The following is a 27626-nucleotide window of genomic DNA, read 5'->3' as shown; positions in this document are numbered from 1 at the left end:
CGCACCGCATACCGGGCATGCGTTCAGATCCTTGTATGCACCGCGGTAGAGGATGCAGTCATTAGGGCATGCATGTATCTTCTCCACCTCCAATCCTAGAGGGCATACGACCTTCTTTGCTGCGTATGTACTGTCGGGCAATTCGTTATCGTTTGGAAGCTTCTTCTTCAATATTTTCAGTAGCTTCTCAAATCCTTTGTCAGCCACAGCATTCTCTGCCTTCCAGTGCAGCAATTCCAGTACGGTACCGAGCTTTGTGTTGCCATCTTCGCAATTGGGGTATAACCCTTTTTTGTGATCCTCTAACATGCGATCGAACTTCAGCTTCTCCTTTTGACTAATGCATTGCGTCCTTGCATCGACAATGACCCGGCGGAGATCATCATCATCGGGCACATCGTCTGGTTCCTCTTGATCTTCAGCAGCTTCACCCGTGGCAGCATCATTGGGCACATCGTCTGGTTCCTCTTGATCTTCACCAGCTCCCCCCGTTGCAGCATCACCGTATTCAGGGGGCACATAGTTGTCATCGTACTCTTCTTCTTCGCCGTCTTCCATCATAACCCCTATTTCTCCGTGCCTCGTCCAAACATTATAGTGTGGCATGAAACCCTTGTAAAGCAGGTGGGAGTGAAGGATTTTCCGGTTAGAGTAAGACCTCGTATTCCCACATTCAGTGCATGGACAACACATAAAACCATTCTGCTTGTTTGCCTCAGCCGCATCGAGAAACTCATGCACGCCCTTAATGTACTCGCGGGTGTGTCTGTCACCGTACATCCATTGCCGGTTCATCTGCGTGCATTATATATAATTAAGTGTCCAAATTAATAGAAGTTCATCATCACATTAAAACCAAAGTGCATACATAGTTCTCATCTAACAACATATAGCTCTCCAGAGCATCTAATTAATTAAACCATACATTGAAACTATGTAAAACATTTCAATGCGAAAAAAATGCGATCATAATCGCAACCAAGGTAACAATTGATCCAACGGCATAACGATACCAAGCCTCGGTATGAATGGCATATTTTCTAATCTTTCTAATCTTCAAGCGCATTGCATCCATCTTGATCTTGTGATCATCGACGACATCCGCAACATGCAACTCCAATATCATCTTCTCCTCCTCAATTTTTTTTATTTTTTCCTTCAACAAATTGTTTTCTTCTTCAACTAAATTTAACCTCTCGACAATAGGGTCGGTTGGCATTTCCGATTCACATACATCCTAGATAAATAAAATCTATGTCACGTTGGTCGGCATAATTTTCATAAACAATAAATGAACCAATAGTTATGAAGATAATATACATACCAAATCCGAATCATAGACAGGACGAGGGTCGACGGGGGCGGATACCAAAACCATCGCACTATATAAGATGCAATAATAAATGTAAGAAAATGATACAAGTATCTATCTAAACAAACAAGTAAGAATATTTTTCCTTTCAGAAAGAAGATAAGAACAAGAGGCTCACCACGGTGGTGTCGGTGATGAGATCGGCGCGGGTGATCGACGGCGGTGAAGACGGGGACGGGGCGTGACGGACCGCTAAATCTAGACAAATCTCGAGGAAAATGGAGCTTGGAGGTCGAGCTTCGAGAGGAGAAAGTTTAAGTAGTGTGGCTCGGGCATTCCATCGAACACCTCATGTGCATAGGAGGTGAGCTAGAGCACCACAAACCCCTCCCCTCGCCGGCCAGAGAAAAACAGAGCACTGGAGTGCTCTGCTCGCGGGCGAGGGTATATATAGGCACCTCATTGGTCCCGGTTTGTGGCAAGAACCGGGACTAAAGGGGAGCCTTTGGTCCCGGTTCAGGCCACCAACCGGGACCAATGGTGGTGGGCCAGGAGCGAGGCCCATTGGTCCCAGTTCGTCCCACGAACCGGGACCAAAAGGTCCAGACGAACCGGGACCAATGGCCCACGTGGCCCGGCCGGCCCCCTGGGCTCACGAACCGGGACCAATGCCCACATTAGTCCTGGTTCTACACTGAACCGGGACTAATGGGCTGAGCCGGCCTGGACCATAGCCCTGTTTTCTACTAGTGATATGTTGAGGTTTGGGCGGTGGCCGAGGGCCCCAACTCTAGAGCGCGTAAACTCGCATGCTCGCCGCGTGGTCACCGCGTGACCGTGGTGTTGCCATGTGTTCTGGGTGGCTTAGGCATGTCTAGTGGGTTGGGCACTCCTCAGGTAGGTGCTAGGAAGAAAATTACAACATAAGATTCTCACGAGGAGACCGATCGATGCTCAAACATGAATTAGGAGCCAAGTGTTTGATTAGGGGTACGGGAAATTTACATGGCTAATGGGTGTGAGTTTTGGCTGAGGATGATCAGTTACTAAGAATACCGTCTTCACAAATTTTCAGCTCAAAAGGAGGAGCCTAGGTGGTACAATGTTGCCTAAGGAAGTTTTCATTTTCTTTGGATGAAAAAACCATTTTCCATTTTTCGAGTGCCCAAAAGGAGGTTTTTTTGTGAAGGACCTCCCAAATAATTGTTGTAAAATTGGACCAAATCAATTTTCTAAAATAATAGGACATATTTAATGCACAATTGACAAAATGGTTGGGTGTAAAAAGTTTTGATCCACCTCTCGTGAAAAAGACAAATTTACGCCGATTCAGTTGGAAGCGGGTCAAATTTGAACTGCATCTGCCTCATAGTTTGCTATTTATTTTTTCCAAAAATCATTTATAGTTACATAAGTACCTATTTAATCATAAATACATGGTTTGGTGGCGATACGTCGAGGTTTGGGCGGTGACCGAGGGCCCCAACTCTAGAGCGCGTAAACTCGCATGCTCACCGCGTGGTCACCGTGTGACCGTGGTGTTGCCATGTGTTCTGGGTGGCCTAGGCATGTCTAGTGGGTTGGGCACTCCTCAGGTAGGTGCTAGGAAGAAAATTACAACATAAGATTCTCACGAGGAGACCGATCGATGCTCAAACATGAATTAGGAGCCAAGTGTTTGATTAGGGGTACGGGAAATTTACATGGCTAATGGGTGTGAGTTTTGGCTGAGGATGATCAGTTACCAAGAATACCGTCTTCACAAATTTTCAGCTCAAAAGGAGGAGCCTAGGTGGTACAATGTTGCCTAAGGAAGTTTTCATTTTCTTTGGATGAAAAAACCATTTTCCATTTTTCGAGTGCCCAAAAGGAGGTTTTTTTGTGAAGGACCTCCCAAATAATTGTTGTAAAATTGGACCAAATCAATTTTCTAAAATAATAGGACATATTTAATGCATAATTGACAAAATGGTTGGGTGTAAAAAGTTTTGATCCACCTCTCGTGAAAAAGACAAATTTACGCCGATTCAGCTGGAAGCGGGTCAAATTTGAACTGCATCTGCCTCATAGTTTGCTATTTATTTTTTTCCAAAAATCATTTATAGTTACATAAGTACCTATTTAATCATAAATACATGGTTTGGTGGCGATACGTCGAGGTTTGGGTGGTGGCCGAGGGCCCCAACTCTAGAGCGCGTAAACTCACATGCTCGCCGCGTGGTCACCGTGTGACCGTGGTGTTGCCATGTGTTCTGGGTGGCCTAGGAATGTCTAGTGGGTTGGGCACTCCTCAGGTAGGTGCTAGGAAGAAAATTACAACATAAGATTCTCACGAGGAGACCGATTGATGCTCAAACATGAATTAGCAGCCAAGTGTTTGATTAGGGGTACGGGAAATTTACATGGCTAATGGGTGTGAGTTTTGGCTGAGGATGATCAGTTACTAAGAATACCGTCTTCACAAATTTGCAAGGTACCACCCTGGACATAAATACGAATGTTGAAGCTGGGCTCAAAATAATGAATGGATTGAGCTGGCATTTGGTGGAGGATGGTTATTTGGGCATAGGAAAGCACCGTAGAAAATGGATACTATTTGGACATGCCAAAGTGGTACTTCCTTCACAAAGTGTTGTTCTGAACAGAATAGGAAAATGAATATTGTTGAATTATTTTTGAACTAGGCAAGGAAGGTTTTTTACATATTTGACGAAGATATGACCCAAAGAATTTGTGAGATTTTTTTGGGAATTTTGGGAATGATAGAAATATAGGTTGCTTCACAACCTGGGGCAAAAATTGCCACATGGACATGACACATAGGCAAAACTGATGAGGTGGCGCCTAGTCATAGCAACCCACCACAATTTACAAGGTTATGACCATCTATATTGGTCGTGATCAGCTAGAAATAAGGCAGCGGACCAGTGCTATCTGCTTTATGACCATTTCTGTAAGTGCATCTAGTGCCACCCCTAGTTGGTTTTGGAGTATTGATGACAAACCTAGTTGAGGGACTCATGTGTTTGTGAGAATTGCAGGATAACACAGGTAGAAGTTCCTCATTGATTCGGTTTTACTACCAGAGATGACCCCTAAAAATGTATGAAGACATTGAAGCCAAAGGTGGTATATGAAGATATTCACATTGAAGACTATGACAAAAGAAGACACGTTATGAAGCCTATGGAGCTCGAAGACTTAGATCTGTCGTAGTTCTTTCTCTTTTGTGTTGAGTCATAGGAAACACCGTACTGTTAAGTGGGGTCCAGGAGAACCGGTCAGAATGACTGAAGTGATGCCTAAACCAAAAACCTATGTCTTCAAGTGAAGACAATGAGAGAGAATCTTGTCCAGAGCCAGACAAGTCAGCTTTGCTTGTAGCCCAAGTAAAGCTGCCATGAGAGTTTGAAATCTGACCATTGCGACACGTGTCAGTTCCTTAGTGACCCAGGGTCATTTCGGACAAATCAGGTCGGGTTGTCAAGTGGCTATAAATAGCCCACTCCCTACAACCATAAACGGTTGGCTGCTCAGATTTCAGTGCACGGCTTTTGTCGTTTGAGAGCAACCCACCTCGAAGCCTTTGAGAGAAAATTCCTAGCAAGGAGAAAAGCCCTAACCACCCAGAACCAGAGTAAATTGGGCATCACTTAAGTCTTCTTGTCTTTGTGATTTGAAGAATTATTACACTTGAGGACTGTGAATCCTCCAGACGGTTAGGCGTCGCGTTCAGAGCATCCAAGAGACATTGTGGATTGCCAGTGAACGGAGTCTGTGAAGGTTTGGGAGTCTACCTTGAAGACTTACCAGAGTGATTGGGCGAGGACTAAGTGACCTTAGCTCAAGGAGAATACGGTGAGGACTTGGTGTCCTGAACTGTGTGTTCAGGACTGGGTGTCCGGGACTGTGTGTCCTAAGGTTTAAATACCTAGCCGCTCCAACCAGACGTACAGTTGTCACAGCAACTGGAACTGGTCCAACATATCATTGTCTTCAACGAGTCACTGGTTTCATCTTCACTTCCTTTTCTTACTGTTACTCATTGTGAAGACATTGCATGCTTACTTTATCTTTTGTCTTCACAACATGAATGTATGATCTGTTTGGCTTCATAACTTCTTCCTACCTGATCCTTATTACACTGCAGTTGTTTGTCTTTGTGCTTTCACTCTATTGAATACTTGACCATGGCTTGCCTAGTGTAATCTAACTTCCGCTGCATAGTAATAGGCAAAGTCTTCACTGTTTGTCTTCATAACTCCCACGTCTTGAAGACTTTCATAAAAATCGCCTATTCACCCCCCCTCTAGTCGATATAACGCACTTTCAATTGGTATCAGAGCAAGGTGCTCCCTTGTTCTGTGTGATTCGGTTTAATCACTGGAGTTTTAGCTATGTCGACTGCAGGGATAATCAAAGTCTCCGCTGCGTGCCCCGTCTTCGATGGAACTGAATATCCCTACTGGAAGAATAAGATGCGCATGCATCTTGAAACCATTGACGTCGACCTATGGTATGTCGTCGAGAACGGCGTTCCCAAGGCTGGAGAAGGTGTCACTGCTGCTGATGTCAAGAAGTTCACTCAACTGGACTCTACTGCCAAAAATATCATCTGTGGTCATCTGACAAAAGGACAGTATGGCCGTGTGAGTGCCTTGAAGACATCCAAGCTGGTATGGGACTGGCTCTCCAAGGTCAATGAAGGCGTCTCAACCCAGAGAGATCAAAGAATCAGTGTTCTTCGCAACCTCTTCAACCGCTTCAAGCGAAATGATAATGAGAATGTCCAGCACACATTTGACCGGCTCACTGACATCACAAATGAGCTTCAAGCCCTCGGCGCCACTGAGATCACCAAACATGAAGTCATCAAGACGCTGCTGAGATCACTTGATAGTTCGTTTGACATCCTAGCCCTGATGATTCAAGAACGTCCTGATTTCAAGACACTCGATCCGTCTGACATACTTGAGAGGCTCAACACACATGAGTTTCAGCTTTCTGAGAAAAGAGATATCTACGGTCCAAACTATGGGCGAACTCGTGCCTTGAAGGCAAAAGCTGTTTCCTCATCTGAAGAAGAATCTGACAGCAGTTCTGATGATCCTGAAGACATTGGAAGGGAACTTGCAATGCTAGTGAAGAAGTTCCAAAAATTCACCAAGAAGAAAGGCTTCAGAAAATCTTCACGATCAAGCTCAAGGAATGATGAAGCTTCTGCTCATGACTACAAGAAGAAAACATGTCACAAGTGCAAGAAAACTGGACACTTCATCTCTGAGTGTCCACAGTGGGACAATGAGAACAGAAGGAAGAAGAAGAGCAAGGAATATGATTCTGACGACAAGAAGAAGAAGAAATACTCAAAGTCTTCTTTCAAGTCTTCCTCAAAGTCTTCATCACACAAGAAGAGCTCATCTGGCAAAGCACGTGCGTTTGTTGGCAAGGAAATGGATTTAGAGGAGGAGTCCGCTTCTGAGGAGGCAGAGGTGGAGTCTGAGGAGTCTGATTCTGGCATTGCGAGTCTGGCTACAGCATACGTCGCCAAGTCCATCTTCAACACTGAAGACAATGACTGCATCGCCGACACCGACGCAAATGACAAGAACGACTCCACTCCTACCTACTGCTTCATGGCACACGGTGCCAAGGTAAACACACGCACTACTCGCTATCAAACATCTAGTGATGATGACTCTGACTATGATTCAAAACCCAGCTACAAAACACTTGCTAAAATTGCAACTGAACAACAGAAAGCTATGGAACATATTCAAAAACTGTTAGACAGAAGCGATGATCTGTTGGGTGCTGAAATGACTCGATCTGAATCCTTAATTGAAGACATAAAAAATCTTCACGTTAAGTATCAGGAACTTGAAGATCGTCTTGATACTCTCTCAACAACTCATGAAAAGCTTTCCTATGATTATCTTCAAAGGAAGCAAGAACTTGAGAAATTGAGAGCGGCTCATGAAGATCTTCAAAAGGAAAACAAGTCACTTCGCGCCAAACAGATCAGTTCTGCTCAGGAAGGATTTGAACCACCATGTCTTAAATGCATTGAGCGTGATAATGCTACTTCTGTTGCTGAATGTTCCACTGCTACTGCTGTTGCAATATCTTCAACTGTTGATGTGGTAACTAACCCCTCTGCTGAGGATACCACTGCTATTGCTGATGAGAATGCTAGGTTGAAGACATTGCTTGAAACAGGTATGTACAAAAGTCTTAAAGGACATCAGACATTATGTGATGTCCTCAAGAAGCAGATTCTGAATCGAAACCCTAGGAAAGAGGGTGTTGGGTTCGCAAGGAAAATAAATGCAGATGGCTCTTACTGGAAACCTGAGCAGTACCCCAAAACCACATGGGTTGCTGCAAAGGAACGTTCAGCAGATCCATCCAATTTATCTGGCTTCACTTGTGCTAACCCCATTATCATTGATGAATCCTTTGATGCAAACTATAAACTGTTTAAGAATCAGAATGGTGAAGTTTTTGCCAGGTACATTGGTACTAACTGCAGGAATGGACCTCCTATGACGAAGATCTGGGTTCCGAAAAAGTGTTTGGAAAATCTTCCTATGAATGTCTTCATGACACCTCACTTGAAGAAGACAAACCTCAGACCAAAGGCTTCATACGGTCCAAAGGCTTCATACAATCAGAGGACTCACCTAAGTCACACTAACGCAAATGTTTTGCAGGGAAACCATACTCAGGCATATGAATATGAGAGCGGTTCATCGAACCGTCATGTTCATATGACCAAAAATTATTCTGCTTATTCTTATGAGTACTATTGTCCACCTGCAAGACTGTTTGCTAAGGCTTCAAAGCCAAAATTCTCAGATGCTGCACTTAGACTTATTGCTTCTAAGCCACCCTTGACGATGTGGGTGGTTAAGAAAGCTTAACTCTCTTTTGCAGGGAAAGGTCTCCAGCAGAAAAACAAAATCTTCTGACGCTATTGCTGGGGACCTTAAAAATCTTGTAGGGCGCAAGATAAAATGCCCGAATGGCATCATTATGTACCTCATTCCTGAATCGCATGCTACTCTCCCTATTAGTCCTAATCTGGATCTAAGTTTTCATAACCCACTGGTTCGTCAAATGTTTTTGCTTCACAATTCTCTTCGTGAAGCCTATCCCCCTAACTGCACTGTAGGGTACGACACCAGCGTCTTCAAAGTCTTCAGAATGGATTATTGACAGTGGGTGTACAAATCACATGACTGGCAAAAGAAGCCTTCTTATGGACTCAACCTTACGTCCATCCGACAAGAGCCACATCACATTTGCTGACACTGGTAAAAGTAAGGTATTGGGTCTAGGTAGAGTTGCAATCTTAAAGGATCAACACATGGATAAAGTCATGCTTGTTGAATCCCTTGGCTTCAACTTAATGTCTGTCTCAATGCTTTGCGATTTGAACATGATCGTAATGTTTGGAAAATATCGTTGCCTAGTACTAATGGAATCTGACAAGTCTCTAGTGTTTGAAGGGTATCGAAAAGATGATTTGTATGTGGTAGATTTCTCAGCAGGACCACAACTTGCAGTATGTCTTCTTGCAAAAGCTTTAGAATGCTGGCTTTGGCATCGGAGGCTTGGGCATGCTGGCATGAGGAACCTCCACACTCTTGCGAAGAAGAAGCATGTCATAGGCATCGAGGGCGTCAAGTTCAAGAAAGACCACTTATGCGGTGCTTGTGAAGCAGGGAAGATGACAAGGGCAAGACATCCTTCGAAGACAATCGTGACTACTACACAACCCTTCGAACTGCTCCACATGGATCTTTTCGGTCCCACTCACTACTCAACTTTTACTACTTCTGCTTGCCTCTATGGCTTCGTCATTGTTGATGATTACTCTAGATATACTTGGGTGCACATAATCCTTTACAAGACTGAAGTGCAGGATGTCTTCAGACGCTTCGCCAATCGAGCTATGAACAATTTTGGCGCCAAGATAAAGCACATCAGAAGTGACAATGGCACTGAATTCAAGAACACTGGCCTTGATACATATCTTGATACCTTGGGCATCACACATGAATTCTCAGCTCCGTACACGCCACAGCAGAATGGCGTCGTCGAACGCAAGAACAGAACACTCATTGAGATGGCCAGAACTATGCTAGATGAATACAAGACTCCAAGAAAATTCTGGACTGAAGCCATTGACACTGCATGCCATACAATCAATCGTGTTTATCTTCACAAGCTACTGAACAAGACATCTTATAAACTCCTAACTGGCAAGAAGCCAAATGTCAGTTACTTCAGAGTATTTGGCGCAAGGTGCTGGATCAAGGACCCACACCACACCTCAAAGTTTGCACCAAAAGCACATGAGGGCTTTATGCTAGGATATGGAAAGGATTCGCACTCCTACAGAGTCTTCAACCTCTTTCATTACAAAGTTGTTGAAACAGTGGATGTGCGGTTCGATGAGACAAATGGTTCACAAAGAGAGCAACTGCCAAATGTGCTAGATGAAGTTCCAGATAGTGAATCAATCAAGCTTATGGGAACTGGAGAGATTATACCTTCTGAAGCTCATCCTGAAGAAGAACTTATCATCTCAGCACCTGATCAACATGAAGACAATGCTCAGCCTGAAGACATTCCTCCCAACAACAACACAGATCAGCAAGAGCAAAGTCTTCACCCTGTGCATCCTCGTGTTGCAAATGAAGTGCAGATTGACAGAATAATTGACAGCATCAATGCACCTGGTCCACTCACTCGTTCAAGGGCAACTCAGCTAGCAAATTTCTATGGGCACTTCGCATTCGTCTCAATATCAGAACCCAAGAAAGTTAAAGAAGCCTTCATGGAACCTGAATGGATTCAAGCTATGCAAGAAGAGCTTCAACAGTTTGAGCTGAATAATGTATGGGAACTGGTCAAGCGTCCTGATCCACGGAAGCACAACATAATAGGCACCAAATGGATATACCGCAACAAGCAAGATGAGCATGGTCAAGTTGTCAGAAACAAAGCTCGTCTCGTTGCTCAAGGATATACTCAAGTGGAGGGCCTTGACTTCGATGAAACATTTGCTCCTGTGGCAAGGCTTGAAGCCATACGCATACTGCTGGCCTATGCAAATCATCATAACATACTTCTATATCAAATGGATGTGAAAAGTGCCTTTCTCAATGGCAAGATTGAAGAAGAAGTGTATGTTGCACAACCACCTGGCTTTGAAAATCCAAAACATCCTGACATGGTATACAAGCTCAACAAGGCACTGTATGGCCTCAAACAAGCCCCTAGGGCCTGGTATGACACACTCAAATACTTCCTGAAGAGCAAAAGCTTCATACCTGGTTCCCTGGATCCCACTCTTTTCACGAAGACATATGATGGTGAACTGTTTGTGTGCCAAATATATGTGGATGACATTATCTTCGGCTGCACCAATCAGAAGTACAGTGAAGAGTTTGGATATATGATGCAAGAGCAATATCAGATGTCAATGATGGGGGAGCTGAAGTTCTTCCTTGGTCTTCAAATACGACAACAACGCAATGGCATCTTCATATCTCAAGAGAAGTATCTCAAAGATTGCCTGAAGAAGTTCGGTATGCAAGACTGCAAAGGCTTCACAACACCAATGCCAGCCAAACATCATCTAGGTCCTGACGACAATGGTAAAGAGTTCGATCAAAAGGTATACCGCTCCATGATTGGTTCTTTGCTTTATTTATGTGCATCTAGGCCAGATATTATGCTTAGTGTTTGCATGTGTGCTCGATTTCAAGCGGCACCAAAGGAGCCGCATCACTTAGCTGTGAAGCGAATTCTTCGATATTTGGCTCACACCCCAACTCTAGGATTATGGTATCCCAAGGGCTCAGAGTTTGATTTGGTTGGATTTTTGGATGCTGATTATGCTGGTGACAAAGTTGAACGCAAGTCTACATCAGGCACATGTCACTTTCTGGGACGATCACTTGTATGTTGGTCTTCAAAGAAGCAGAACTGTGTATCTCTCTCCACTGCTGAATCTGAATACATTGCTGCTGGATCTTGCTGCGCTCAGCTTCTGTGGATGAAGCAAACACTCAAGGACTATGGCATTCATCTGAAGCAAGTGCCACTTTACTGCGACAACGAAAGAGCCATCAAGATTGCCAACAACCCAGTTCAGCACTCGAAGACAAAGCACATTGAGATTCTTCATCACTTTCTCAGAGATCATGTTGTGAAGGAAGACATTGATATCATACACGTCAACACTGAAGAGCAATTGGCAGATATCTTCACCAAGCCCTTGGATGAGAAGAGATTTTGCAAGTTACGGTGTGAGCTAAATATCTTTGAATCCTCAGATGTCCTGTGATCAGGCACACATCCTAACACTTATGCATACTGATGACTTAGATGTGCAACACACAAAGTAAAGTATATCTTCAATCAATGAAGACATACATTCTAAGTGTGAATACATTAATGTGGAATTTGACTTCAGAGCGCCACGATAATTGTGTGCCGTGTCTGGGTCTAATACTTCCTATACAGTGGGTAACGCCACCAGCAAACATTCCATTGAAGTGTTTCACTCATGGCATTACCTTGCAATATCTTCACATTTGATTTGGCTTCGAACTCAACATGTCTTCATGATTATCTTCACTACGTTGATTATATAGATGTATACATACTAGTGTTCTGTCCTCTACAGCATTCACTTATAGCTATGTCCTCTTGGTTGAATCTTTTGAACTAAGTGATGTGATCGGACCCTAATCTCTCTATGCTTTCTATCTCAAATTCTATCTCTCCAAGTCATATGCATTCTATTGAAACTGTCGAATGTCTTCACTGCGTCCTTGTCAGCAGAAGATAAAGAGGCAACCATAAAGTCCGTTTTCAATGCTCATTCCTCCACATAAAATCCGGAGAAGTAGGAACGACCGCCCGACAATCCAGGCGTGCGTGGGATGTGGAACTGCCCCCAAAATACCGCATGATGGCCACGTACTACTCAAATGCGAATCGCTAGGGGCACCTGAGTAATAGCGCAGTGCCACCCCTGCGCCTATACGTTCACACTTACCGCGGTCATTATCTCCTTCTTCCACCCTCGCACGAACCCTAGCGCCACCGCTAGCTCTCGACGACGCCGGCGACGAAGCGCTTCGCTGCCGCAACTTCTCCAACGCTGTCCTCACGCCGACTGCGGACATCGTCCTCTCCGCCGTCGCCGTAGGTGTCTTCCGTCGCCAAGTTAGGGCACGGAGGACTGAACTGCTCGGCATCATATCTCACTTCCGTCTAGCAGTTCCAAGTGTGGTAAATAAAACTTCTTTTTACAGCCTCTTTTGATCTCATGGTTCTGTCACTTTCTACCATAAGAAGTTTCTCTTCACATAAGATAGATCTCTCAATCTGCATCTCATAACATGCCTAGTATATTCACTTGTGCTTCATGAAGTAGTTAGATTCCTCACTTGTACTGATCTGTGGGTTCGTACAAATCTGGAACCAACTTCTTATCTATGAGTGAATGTCTTCGCACGATGAGGTCAATGTCTTCTAAACTGATTAATCTTCAAAACCTTCTGAGAATGCATATGACCTCTTCCCCTTCCCTCGCACCTTAATGCTGTCACAGGTACATGTCCGTGGGAGAATCCTTCGGTTCTCATAGTCTGCATTCATTTGCAGAATTCCTACAGCATCACATAAACTCTCCTGAAGCCAGTTCCTATTGGTCCATTAAAAGAAAGCCTTTGAAGCCTTTGAAAGTTTTGAAGCCTTTCAAGTTAAAGTTTATGGCTTCAGAAACAGCAGCAAGGAAAGGGGGCAAACAGAGACGTGAAAGAACTTCCAAAGATCTGCCTGAAGACCTGGCAGAAATGTATAAAACAGATCCTGAAGAGAACTATGGGCAGCGCAAGACTCGAATCCAATGGATTCGACGCTATTGGGAAGAACAATGGTTCAAATACCGCTTCGTCACCGAGGAATATGCTGAGAAAAGTGCCATCAGGAGACCATGGGGGGACATCCGTTTCAAGAATCTCATACCCAGGACCAGAGATGAAGCCATTGCTCAAGGCTTCTACCCATGCATGGTCCGAGGACCACAGCCTGATGATGCACATCCGTCGTCACTACTCTGGTGTTGTGACGACAATCTGTTCAAGCGCAACTTCCAGTTTGCTCAACAATCAGCGAAGCTGAACAAGAAGAAATTTGGGTTAGACTTCAATCCTGGTCCCTCCACACCAAGGGCAGATGGCACACGCGACGCCGAACCCAATATCTGAAGGAAATATGCCCTAGAGGCAATAATAAAGTTATTATTTATTTCCTTATAATCATGATAAATGTTTATTATTCATGCTAGAATTGTATTAACCGGAAACATAATACATGTGTGAATACATAGACAAACAAAGTGTCACTAGTATGCCTCTACTTGACTAGCTCGTTAATCAAAGATGGTTATGTTTCCTAACCATGAACAATGAGTTGTTATTTGATTAACGAGGTCACATCATTAGTTGAATGATCTGATTGACATGACCCATTCCATTAGCTTAGCACACGATCGTTTAGTATGTTGCTATTGCTTTTCTTCATGACTTATACATGTTCCTATGACTATGAGATTATGCAACTCCCGTTTGCCGGAGGAACACTTTGGGTGCTACCAAACGTCATAACGTAACTGGGTGATTATAAAGGAGCATTACAGGTGTCTCCAAAGGTAGATGTTGGGTTGGCGTATTTCAAGATTAGGATTTGTCACTCCGATTGTCGGAGAGGTATCTCTGGGCCCTCTCGGTAATACACATCACATAAGACTTGCAAGCATTATAACTAATATGTTAGTTGTAAGATGATGTATTACAGAACGAGTAAAGAGACTTGCCGGTAACGAGATTGAACTAGGTATTGGATACCGACGATCGAATCTCGGGCAAGTAACATACCGATGACAAAGGGAACAACGTATGTTGTTATGCGGTCTGACCGATAAAGATCTTTGTAGAATATGTAGGAGCCAATATGGGCATCCAGGTCCCGCTATTGGTTATTGACTGGAGACGTGTCTCTGTCATGTCTACATTGTTCTCGAACCCGTAGGGTCCGCACGCTTAAGGTTACGATGACAGTTATATTATGAGTTTATGCATTTTGATGTACCGAAGGTTGTTCGGAGTCCTGGATGTGATCACGGACATGACGAGGAGTCACGAAATGGTCGAGACGTAAAGATTGATATATTGGAAGCCTATATTTGGATATCGGAAGTGTTCTGGGTGAAATCGGGATTTTACCGGGTTACCGGGAGGGTTACCGGAACCCCCCGGGAGCTATATGGGCCATAGTGGGCCTTAGTGGAAAAGAGAAGGGGCTGCCCTAGATGGGCTGCGCGCCTCCCCCTTCCCCTAGTCCTATTAGGACTAGGAGAGGTGGCCGGCCCCCTCCTCCTCTTTTCCCCCTCCGGGGAATCCTAGTTGGAATAGGATTGGGGGGGGAGTCCTACTCCCGGAAGGAGTAGGACTCCTCCTGCGCCTCTCTTCCTGGCCGGCGCCCCCTCCCCCCTTGGCTCCTTTATATACTGAGGTAGAGGCACCCCAAAGACACACAAGTTGATCCACGTGATCTATTCCTTAGCCGTGTGCGGTGCCCCCTGCCACCATATTCCTCGATAATACTGTAGCGGAGTTTAGGCGAAGCCCTGCTGCTGTAGTTCATCAAGATCGTCACCACGCCGTCGTGCTGATGGAACTCTTCCCCGACACTTTGCTAGATCGGAGTCCGGGGATCGTCATCGAGCTGAACGTGTGCTCGAACTCGGAGGTGCCGTAGTTTTGGTGCTTGATCGGTTGGATCGTGAAGACGTACGACTACTTCCTCTACGTTGCGTCAACGCTTCCGCAGTCGGTCTGCGTGGGTACGTAGACAACACTCTCCCCTCTCGTTGCTATGCATCACATAATCTTGCGTGTGCGTAGGAATTTTTTTGAAATTACTACGAAACCCAACAGTGGCATCCGAGCCTAGGTTATTTATGTTGATGTTATATGCACGAGTAGAACACAAGTGACTTGTGGACGATACAAGTCATACTGCCTACCAGCATGTCATACTTTGGTTCGGCGGTATTGTTGGACGAGACGACCCGGACCAACATTACGCGTACGCTTACGCGAGACCGGTTCTCCCGACGTGCTTTGCACACAGGTGGCTTGCGGGCGACTGTCTCTCCAACTTTAGTTGAACCAAGTATGGCTACGCCCGGTCCTTGCGAAGGTTAAAACGGAGTCTATTTGACAAACTATCGTTGTGGTTTTGATGCGTAGGTAAGATTGGTTCTTGCTTAAGCCCGTAGCAGCCACGTAAAAATTGCAACAACAAAGTAGAGGACGTCTAACTTGTTTTTGCAGGGCATGTTGTGATGTGATATGGTCAAGGCATGATGCTGAATTTTATTGTATGAGATGATCATGTTTTGTAACCGAGTTATCGGCAACTGGCAGGAGCCATATGGTTGTCGTTTTATTGTATGCAATGCAATCGCGATGTAATATTACTAAACGGTAGTGATAGTCATGGAAGCATAAGATTGGCAAGACGACAACGATGCTACGATGGAGATCAAGGTGTCGCGCCGATGACGATGGTGATCATGACGGTGCTTCGGAGATGGAGATCAAAAGCACAAGATGATGATGGCCATATCATATCACTTATATTGATTGCATGTGATGTTTATCTTTTTATGCATCTTATCTTGCTTTGATTGACGGTAGCATTATAAGATGATCTCTCACTAAATTATCAAGAAGTGTTCTCCCTGAGTATGCACCGTTGCGAAAGTTCTTCGTGCTGAGACACCACGTGATGATCGGGTGTGATAGGCTCTACGTTCAAATACAACGGGTGCAAAACAGTTGCACACGCGGAATACTCAGGTTATACTTCACGAGCCAAGCATATACAGATATGGCCTCGGAACACGGAGACCGAAAGGTCGAGCGTGAATCATATAGTAGATATGATCAACATAATGATGTTCACCGATGAAACTACTCCATCTCACGTGATGATCGGACATGGTTTAGTTGATTTGGATCACGTGATCACTTAGAGGATTAGAGGGATGTCTATCTAAGTGGGAGTTCTTAAGTAATATGATTAATTGAACTTAAATTTATCATGAACTTTGTAACTGATAGTATCTTGCTTGTTTATGTTGATTGTAGATAGATGGCTCGTGCTGTTGTTCCGTTGAATTTTAATGCGTTCTTGAGAAAGCAAAGTTGAAAGATGATGGTAGCAATTACACGGACTGGGTCCGTAACTTGAGGATTATCCTCATTGCTGCACAGAAGAATTACGTCCTGGAAGCACCGCTGGGTGCCAGGCCTGCTGCTGGAGCAACACCAGATGTTATGAACGTCTGGCAGAGCAAACCTGATGACTACTCGATAGTTCAGTGTGCCATGCTTTACGGCTTAGAATCGGGACTTCAACGACGTTTTGAACGTCATGGAGCATATGAGATGTTCCAGGAGTTGAAGTTAATATTTCAAGCAAATGCCCGGATTGAGAGATATGAAGTCTCCAATAAGTTCTATAGCTGCAAGATGGAAGAGAACAGTTCTGTCAGTGAGCATATACTCAAAATGTCTGGGTATAATAATCACTTGATTCAATTGGGAGTTAATCTTCCGGATGATTGCGTCAATGACAGAATTCTCCAATCACTGCCACCAAGCTACAAGAGCTTCATGATGAACTATAATATGCAAGGGATGAACAAGACTATTCCTGAGCTCTTCGCAATGCTGAAAGCTGCGGAGGTAGAAATCAAAAAGGAGCATCAAGTGTTGATGGTTAACAAAACCACTAGTTTCAAGAAAAAGGGCAAAGGGAAGAAGAAGGGGAACTTCAAGAAGAACGGCAAGCAAGTTCCTGCTCAAGAGAAGAAACCCAAGTCTGGACCTAAGCCTGAAACTGAGTGCTTCTACTGCAAGCAGACTGGTCACTGGAAGCGGAACTGCCCCAAGTATTTGGCGGATAAGAAGGATGGCAAGGTGAACAAAGGTATATGTGATATACATGTTATTGATGTGTACCTTACTAATGCTCGCAGTAGCACCTGGGTATTTGATACTGGTTCTGTTGCTAATATTTGCAACTCGAAACAGGGGCTACGGATTAAGCGAAGATTGGCTAAGGACGAGGTGACGATGCGCGTGGGAAACGGTTCCAAAGTCGATGTGATCGCGGTCGGCACGCTACCTCTACATCTACCTTCGGGATTAATATTAGACCTAAATAATTGTTATTTGGTGCTAGCGTTGAGCATGAACATTATATCTGGATCTTGTTTAATGCGAGACGGTTATTCATTTAAATCAGAGAATAAAGGTTGTTCTATTTATATGAGTAATATCTTTTATTTTCATGCACCCTTGAAGAGTGGTCTATTTTTATTGAATCTCGATAGTAGTAATACACATATTCATAATGTTGAAGCCAAAAGATGCAGAGTTGATAATGAAAGTGCAACTTATTTGTGGCACTGTCGTTTAGGTCATATCGGTGTAAAGCGCATGAAGAAACTCCATACTGATGGACTTTTGGAACCACTTGATTATGAATCACTTGGTACTTGCGAACCGTGCCTCATGGGCAAGATGACTAAAACACCGTTCTCTGGTACTATGGAGAGAGCAACAGATTTGTTGGAAATCATACATACCGATGTATGTGGTCCGATGAATATTGAGGCTCGTGGCGGATATCGTTATTTTCTCACCTTCACAGATGATTTAAGCAGATATGGATATATCTACTTAATGAAACATAAGTCTGAAACATTTGAAAAGTTCAAGGAATTTCAGAGTGAAGTTGAAAATCATCGTAACAAGAAAATAAAGTTTCTACGATCGGATCGTGGAGGAGAATATTTGAGTTACGAGTTTGGTGTACATTTGAAAAACTGTGGAATAGTTTCGCAACTCACGCCACCCGGAACACCACAGCGTAATGGTGTATCCGAACGTCGTAATCGTACTTTACTCGATATGGTGCGATCTATGATGTCTCTTACTGATTTACCGCTATCGTTTTGGGGTTATGCTCTAGAGACGGCTGCAGTCACGTTAAATAGGGCACCATCAAAATCCGTTGAGACGACGCCTTATGAACTGTGGTTTGGCAAGAAACCAAAGTTGTCGTTTCTTAAAGTTTGGGGCTGCGATGCTTTTGTGAAAAAGCTTCAACCTGATAAGCTCGAACCCAAATCGGAGAAATGTGTATTCATAGGATATCCAAAGGAAACTATTGGATACACCTTCTACCACAGATCCAAAGGCAAGACTTTTGTTGCTAAATTCGGAAACTTTCTTGAGAAGGAGTTTCTCTCGAAAGAAGTGAGTGGGAGGAAAGTAGAACTTGACGAGGTAACTGTACATACTCCCTTGTTGGAAAGTAGTACATCACAGAAAACTGTTTCTGCGACACCTACACCAATAAGTGAGGAAGTTAATGATAATGATCATGAAACTTCAGAACAAGATACTACTGAACCTCGTAGATCAACCAGAGTAAGATCCGCACCAGAGTGGTACGGTAATCCTGTTCTGGAAGTCATGCTACTAGATCATGATGAACCTACGAACTATGAAGAAGCGATGGTGAGCCCAGATTTCGCAAAGTGGCTTGAAGCCATGAAATCTGAGATGGGATCCATGTATGAGAACAAAGTATGGACTTTGGTTGACTTGCCCGATGATCGGCAAGCAATTGAGAATAAATGGATCTTTAAGAAGAAGACTGACGCTGATGGTAATGTTACTGTCTACAAAGCTCGACTTGTCGCAAAAGGTTTTCGACAAGTTCAAGGGATTGACTATGATGAGACCTTCTCACCCGTAGCGATGCTTAAGTCCGTCCGAATCATGTTAGCGATTGCCGGATTTTATGATTATGAAATTTGGCAGATGGATGTCAAAACTGCATTCCTGAATGGATTTCTGGAAGAAGAGTTGTATATGATGCAACTGGAAGGTTTTGTCGATCCAAAGGGAGCTAACAAAGTGTGCAAGCTCCAGCGATCCATTTATGGACTGGTGCAAGCCTCTCGGAGTTGGAATAAACGCTTTGATAGTGTGATCAAAGCATTTGGTTTTATACAGACTTTCGGAGAAGCCTGTATTTACAAGAAAGTGAGTGGGAGCTCTGTAGCATTTCTAATATTATATGTGGATGACATATTGCTGATTGGAAATGATATAGAATTTCTGGATAGCATAAAGGGATACTTGAATAAAAGTTTTTCAATGAAAGACCTCGGTGAAGCTGCTTAAATATTAGGCATTAAGATCTATAGAGATAGATCAAGACGCTTAATTGGACTTTCACAAAGCACATACCTTGACAAAATTTTGAAGAAGTTCAAAATGGATCAAGCAAAGAAAGGGTTCTTGCCTGTGTTACAAGGTGTGAAGTTGAGTAAGACTCAATGCCCGACCACTGCAGAAGATAGAGAGAATATGAAAGATGTTCCCTATGCATCAGCCATAGGATCTATCATGTATGCAATGCTGTGTACCAGACCTGATGTGTGCCTTGCTATAAGTTTAGCAGGGAGGTACCAAAGTAATCCAGGAGTGGATCACTGGACAGCGGTCAAGAACATCCTGAAATACCTGAAAAGGACTAAGGATATGTTTCTCGTATATGGAGGTGCCAAAGAGCTCACCGTAAAAGGTTACGTTGATGCAAGCTTTGACACTGATCCGGACGATTCTAAATCGCAAACCGGATACGTGTTTACATTAAACGGTGGAGCTGTCAGTTGGTGCAGTTCTAAACAAAGCGTCGTAGCGGGATCTACATGTGAAGCGGAGTACATAGCTGCTTCGGAAGCAGTGAACGAAGGAGTCTGGATGAAGGAGTTCATATCCGATCTAGGTGTCATACCTAGTGCATCGGGTCCAATGAAAATCTTTTGTGACAATACTGGTGCAATTGCCTTGGCAAAGGAATCCAGATTTCACAAAAGGACCAAACACATCAAGAGACGCTTCAATTCCATCCGGGATCTAGTCCAGGTGGGAGACATAGAGATTTGCAAGATACATACGGATCTGAATATTGCAGACCCGTTGACTAAGCCTCTTCCACGAGCAAAACATGATCAGCACCAAGGCTCCATGGGTGTTAGAATCATTACAGTGTAATCTAGATTATTGACTCTAGTGCAAGTGGGAGACTGAAGGAAATATGCCCTAGAGGCAATAGTAAAGTTATTATTTATTTCCTTATAATCATGATAAATGTTTATTATTCATGCTAGAATTGTATTAACCGGAAACATAATACATGTGTGAATACATAGACAAACAAAGTGTCACTAGTATGCCTCTACTTGACTAGCTCGTTAATCAAAGATGGTTATGTTTCCTAACCATGAACAATGAGTTGTTATTTGATTAACGAGGTCACATCATTAGTTGAATGATCTGATTGACATGACCCATTCCATTAGCTTAGCACATGATCGTTTAGTATGTTGCTATTGCTTTTCTTCATGACTTATACATGTTCCTATGACTATGAGATTATGCAACTCCCGTTTGCCGGAGGAACACTTTGGGTGCTACCAAACGTCACAACGTAACTGGGTGATTATAAAGGAGCATTACAGGTGTCTCCAAAGGTAGTTGTTGGGTTGGCGTATTTCGAGATTAGGATTTGTCACTCCGATTGTCGGAGAGGTATCTCTGGGCCCTCTCGGTAATACATATCACATAAGCCTTGCAAGCATTATAACTAATATGTTAGTTGTAAGATGATGTATTACAGAACGAGTAAAGAGACTTGCCGGTAACGAGATTGAACTAGGTATTGGATACCGACGATCGAATCTCGGGCAAGTAACATACCGATGACAAAGGGAACAACGTATGTTGTTATGCGGTCTGACCGATAAAGATCTTCGTAGAATATGTAGGAGCCAATATGGGCATCCAGGTCCCGCTATTGGTTATTGACCGGAGACGTGTCTCGGTCATGTCTACATTGTTCTCGAACCCGTAGGGTCCGCACGCTTAAGGTTACGATGACAGTTATATTATGAGTTTATGCATTTTGATGTACCGAAGGTTGTTCGGAGTCCCGGATGTGATCACGGACATGACGAGGAGTCTCGAAATGGTCGAGACGTAAAGATTGATATATTGAAAGCCTATATTTGGATATCGGAAGTGTTCCGGGTGAACTCGGGATTTTACTGGGTTACCGGGAGGGTTACCGGAACCCCCCGGGAGATATATGGGCCATAGTGGGCCTTAGTGGAAAAGAGAAGGGGCTGCCCTAGATGGGCTGCGCGCCTCCCCCTTCCCCTAGTCCTATTAGGACTAGGAGAGGTGGCCGGCCCCCTCCTCCTCTTTTCCCCCTCCGGGGAATCCTAGTTGGAATAGGATTGGGGGGGGGGGAGTCCTACTCCCGGAAGGAGTAGGACTCCTCCTGCGCCTCTCTTCCTGGCCGGCACCCCCTCCCCCCTTGGCTCCTTTATATACTGAGGTAGAGGCACCCCAAAGACACACAAGTTGATCCACGTGATCTATTCCTTAGCCGTGTGCGGTGCCCCCTGCCACCATATTCCTCGATAATACTGTAGCGGAGTTTAGGCGAAGCCCTGCTGCTGTAGTTCATCAAGATCGTCACCACGCCGTCGTGCTGACGGAACTCTTCCCCGACACTTTGCTGGATCGGAGTCCGGGGATCGTCATCGAGCTGAACGTGTGCTCGAACTCGGAGGTGCCGTAGTTTCGGTGCTTGATCGGTTGGATCGTGAAGACGTACGACTACTTCCTCTACGTTGTGTGATCGCTTCCGCAGTCGGTCTGCGTTGGTACGTAGAAAACACTCTCCCCTCTCATTGCTATGCATCACATGATCTTGCGTGTGCGTAGGAAATTTTTTGAAATTACTACGAAACCCAACAATATCATCGGTCCGTTTGCCAACCTTGAAGGCCTCATCACCCACATCCTAGTCCAAGGGACTGTCGTGAATGACCCTCCAGCTGACTCTGAGTCTGATGAAGCTCTTGCTGTACCGAAGCCAAAGCAGTCGAAGAAGCCAAAAGCTTCAAAGCCGGCCCCTTCGTCAAAAATCTCAAGGGCGAAGCCATTGGCGACTGCACCTCCTGAAGTCAGTGTGCAGTCTGAAGACATATCCCGCATCTCCAAGCCCCAGAAGGCCAAAGTGCCTCAGCCACACACCGGCAAAGAGCTCACTGCTGCTGCCATTCTGCGCAGCGAAGCCATTGATCTATCAAGCGATGAAGATCTTGGAGATGACGCTCTAGAGCAGCTTATCAAAAGCAAAGAAGAAGCTGAAATCTTCAACAATTTGCCTCTATTTGATGTCGCCATCATCCACAACTTCATCGACGAATGGTTTGCCTCACCAGACATCAGCTTCGAAGATCTGCAGCTGCCCGTTGGCCTCAGCGTCGCCTTCCAAGGCGCAATTGCTTCAGAACTTGCCATTGCCCAACGCATTGTTGAACTGAAGCAGAAAATTGATCATGAGAAGGCTCAGTTCAAGAAGCACATGGCCAGGCTCAACGTGCAGGAAGTGAAGAGCTTCAAAACCATGTTGCATGAGCTCAAGGAACATTTTCTGAAAAAGCGTGCAGAAGCTCAGGGCTCACGTGAGCGGATGACGTCTTTGGCTGAACGATGCGTGCAAGCCTACAATGAGGCCGAAAAGCACAAGGCACTTGGGCGTCCTGGCATCGACCCCAAGATGGCCGCAAAGAAAAAGAAGAAGACTGTTCCAGCTGAACCAGAGGCACCAAGGCAAGAAGCTGTTCCGATTGTCTTCCCAACCGCCACGACTGGCTCGAAGCCAAAGAGCCGGTCAACCGCTTCAGAGCTCAAAAAGACACGGAATGCAGAGTCTGAAGCTAGGAAGAGGAAACACTCGGAAGCCTCTCCTTCTGACCCCAGCAAGAAGAAGCGCAAGATCAAGAAAGCTCAGGCTGCTCCCACAGAGCCCTTGATGGTTGAACCCCTCTCTATGGTTCACCCAATGCAGAAAGACAACTGACAGTTCATGAGCCTGCTCCCACAGAGGCTCCTGAAGCTGAAGATATTCCAGCAGCCGACCCCATAGCTGCTGAAGACATTGGTCACCAGGACAATGTGCAAGATGATGCAGCCCTTCCTCAGCTTGAAACAAGCGAACTCATCAGCATTGGTCGTCCTCTGACGCCAATTGCACAAGATGCGTCATGGGCGGATCGCCCTCAAGAGGAAGAAGACATTGAGGCCCAGCCCACTCCAACCCCACAGGCGTCGTCTGCATTCCGCAGGCTTCGCAAAGGTCCAAGGCCTCAAGTCTATACTGAAGAAATTCCGGCTGCATCAGCCGAAGACAATGAAGAAGCACCACCAGAACCCACTCCCCCGCTCCATCAAGACACAGTTCTCCAGGAGAACGTGCCTGAGTCTGCTGCTGAAAATGAGGCTGCCACAACACACACTGAAGCAAATGTGGAGCCCTCCCCACCAAAAGCTTCAGCAGACAGCGAAGCTACTGATCCAGACACTTCTGTTCCTTAGTCTGCTGCAGGTCCTCAATTTGATTACCATGTTGAGCACAGGCCTCATGTCCAGAAGCCAGTCCCAAGGCTGCCAAGGTTCCCAGGTCCTGCATCAGCACCTGGCTCATTTGACATCAATAGCTTCAAGGCAGACAATACATTTTTCAACAGCTCCAAGAACCCCTATTCAAGGGAAAGGATTTCATCAGATAGGTTCTGGAGCTATCCTCAGCGCAGCTACTACTCAAGCATCCTATACAACCAAGGTCGCATCTTCCCGCACAAGCGCCTTGAGGTTGAAGCCATTGCTGGTCTTCCATGTCTAGAGGAAGCTTTGGATTGCTTTAAGCAAGTGGGTCTGCTGCAGTTTGTCATTGATGAAGAGTACTGGAATGAAGAGCTTCTGCTTCAGTTCTATGCCACCCTCCACATTAAAGGATACAACAGAGATCCGAAGACTTGGGTCCTGGAGTGGATGACCGGCAATGTCCATCATGAAGCCAATGCATTTGATATCATTGAGCTCACCGGCCTGCCCACTCCTGGCGAATTCTTCGAGGAAGGCTATCAACTACATGCTGAAGCTATTGAGAGCATATTCCAGAGGCCTGAACCAAATATGAGTCAGATGCTCTCAATGATGAAGCCATTGCCCCACGATGCTCCTTATCCAACAGAGTTCTTCGTTGAAGACTTTGAGTTCCTGCCCAAGACCATATATCACATCAGGCGGACTCTCTGGCCTATTAAAGGGCACTCTCCAAATGCCAAGATCGAGGGTGCAATGAAGACTATGATATTCTGTATCCTTCATGGCAAATGCTTCAACGCACAGGATTTCTTCATACGCCAACTTGCAGCGTCAGGCTCAGATTTATTTGGTTTGAAGTTCTATGCTCCTTGGGTGATGAGGCTGATCAAACTGCACTCTGCGATCTCGTATCAGCCCTCAGCCCGAAATCATCGGATCTTCTTGCCAGATGTGGATACCTCAGTTGAAGCTATATATCCAGAGCCTGCCAAACAACCATTGAGTCTTCAGAATGCAGAACACCAGAGCTTCACTCAGAACAATGAAGGTGTTGAAGCCATCTCCAGGGTGTATCCTTTGGATGGCACTACACGTGCGCCACACCCTGCTTCAACTGAAGCCACTGATAGTGCAACTGCTTTAAGACCCAAGAAGCGCACTCGTGTTCTCACTGACCGAGAGCTTCTTGTGGCCCTTCATCAAAAACAAGATAGGCATCACGACTGGCTAAAGAGTTAGATGAAAAGCCTCTTGGTGGATGTTAATCATCTTCGAAATCTTGCCACCAAGAATGCCTTCGTCACTCATGAAACCTGTCGTCGTACATGGAAAGGGCTCTCAATGATATGTACTGAAGCTGAACTTGAAGAGGATGGCTTCACAGAGCGTTTCAAGTTTGACACCACACCTCCTAGAAGGGCTGTGATGTGCAACACACCATCACTTGAAGACTCTGAGTTTTCTTCATCTGCTGCCACAGTCACTGCCAGAATTATTGATGAAGAAGACGATGCTACATCACCGCCACCTGCTTCAGCACCTCCAAGCTCTTCTGCACCGCCAACCACCTCCAACGACCCTGCTGCTCCTGGGAACGAATAGACACTCTATGTCTTCAAACCTTTTTGGTCCTTGCTGACAAAAGGGGGAGAAGCATATGAGTTGATAGTCTTCAAGCGGGTCCATATGGGCGGGTGCTTTATGTTTTGCTATATTTTGCTTTGTGCTTACAACTCTCGTTTTTGCTTCATTTGGTTCTTATGAGTTGTAACACTTAAACCAGATGGTCGTCTGCTACTTGTTTGCCACCCTGTTTTGCGAAGATAAATTCCGCACTTATCTCATTCCGCAGACGTCCATTTTCCATTATGCTTGTCATTATCTTCATATACCTTCACATGCATAGTGGATTGTCATCATAAGCTGAAGTGGATCTCCACACGTACAACTTGCCATGTGCATTTGCATTCCAAAAGCAAATTAACTTATATGCACATCTTCAGGGGGAGCCCTTGCAACTTATGAAGACAATTCCTTATCCTTTACAATTTCACAGACTATATTCCCCGTTGAAAACTTCAACTAGTTTGTCATCAATCACCAAAAAGGGGGAGATTGTAAGTGCATCTAGTGCCACCCCTAGTTGGTTTTGGAGTATTGACGACAAACCTAGTTGAGGGACTAATGTGTTTGTGAGAATTGCAGGATAACACAGGTAGAAGTCCCTCATTGATTCGGTTTTACTACCGGAGATGACCCCTAAAAATGTATGAAGACATTGAAGCCAAAGGTGGTATATGAAGATATTCACATTGAAGACTATGACAAAAGAAGACACGTTATGAAGCCTATGGAGCTCGAAGACTTAGATCTTTCGTAATTCTTTCTCTTTTGTGTTGAGTCATAGGAAACACCGTACTGTTAAGTGGGGTCCAGGAGAACCGGTCAGAATGACTGAAGTGATGCCTAAACCAAAAACCTATGTCTTCAAGTGAAGACAATGAGAGAGAATCTTGTCCAGAGCCAGACAAGTCAGCTTTGCTTGTAGCCCAAGTAAAGCTGCCATGAGAGTTTGAAATCTGACCGTTGCGACACGTGTCAGTTCCTTAGTGACCCAGGGTCATTTCGGACAAATCAGGTCGGGTTGCCAAGTGGCTATAAATAGCCCACTCCCTACAACCATAAACGGTTGGCTGCTCAGATTTCAGTGCACGACTTTTGTCGTTTGAGAGCAACCCACCTCGAAGCCTTTGAGAGAAAATTCCTAGCGAGGAGAAAATCCCTAACCACCCAGAGCCAGAGTAAATTGGGCATCACTTAAGTCTTCTTGTCTGTGTGATCTGAAGACTTATTACACTTGAGGACTGTGAATCCTCCAGACGGTTAGGCATCGCGTTCAGAGCATCCAAGAGACATTGTGGATTGCCAGTGAATGAAGTCTGTGAAGGTTTGGGAGTCTACCTTGAAGACTTACCAGAGTGATTGGGCGAGGACTAAGTGACCTTAGCTCAAGGAGAATACGGTGAGGACTTGGTGTCCTGAACTGTGTGTTCAGGACTGGGTGTCCGGGACTGTGTGTCCTAAGGTTTAAATACCTAGCCGCTCCAACCAGACGTACAGTTGTCACAGCAACTGGAACTGGTCCAACATATCATTGTCTTCAACGAGTCACTGGTTTCATCTTCACTTCCTTTTCTTACTGTTACTCATTGTGAAGACATTGCATGCTTGCTTTATCTTTTGTCTTCACAACATGAATGTATGATCTGTTTGGCTTCATAACTTCTTCCTACCTGATCCTTATTACACTGCAGTTGTTTGTCTTTGTGCTTTCACTCTATTGAATACTTGACCATGGCTTGCCTAGTGTAATCTAACTTCCGCTGCATAGTAATAGGCAAAGTCTTCACTGTTTGTCTTCATAACTCCCACGTCTTGAAGACTTTCATAAAAATCGCCTATTCACCCCCCCTCTAGTCGATATAACGCACTTTCAATTTCGTGTAAGGAAATTACGACCTTTCTGACCAAAATGGTCGTTATAGTTTAGGGTTTGGAGCCCCCCGAACAACTTTTGACCAATTGGTCTGAAATGTTCATAGATCTATTACCAATTCTTCCAGGGTCACTAACATAAGGTCACTAGTTGACATATTTCTTGTAGTGCACCGTCA

General features: G+C 44.8%; 1 pseudogene; it reads right to left on the bottom strand.

Annotated features, from left to right (window-relative positions):
* LOC147963439 (disease resistance protein PIK6-NP-like) overlaps positions 1 to 27626 on the bottom strand; it is a 56555-nt pseudogene that overhangs the window by 19747 nt on the left and 9182 nt on the right.

Source organism: Triticum urartu, chromosome 6A (genome assembly GCF_056163025.1).
Source record: "Triticum urartu cultivar PI428250 chromosome 6A, HENAU_Tu73, whole genome shotgun sequence".
Taxonomy (NCBI): Eukaryota; Viridiplantae; Streptophyta; class Magnoliopsida; order Poales; family Poaceae; genus Triticum; species Triticum urartu.
Note: the sequence above shows the minus strand (reverse complement) of the source record. Positions and strands in the feature narration are given on the sequence as shown.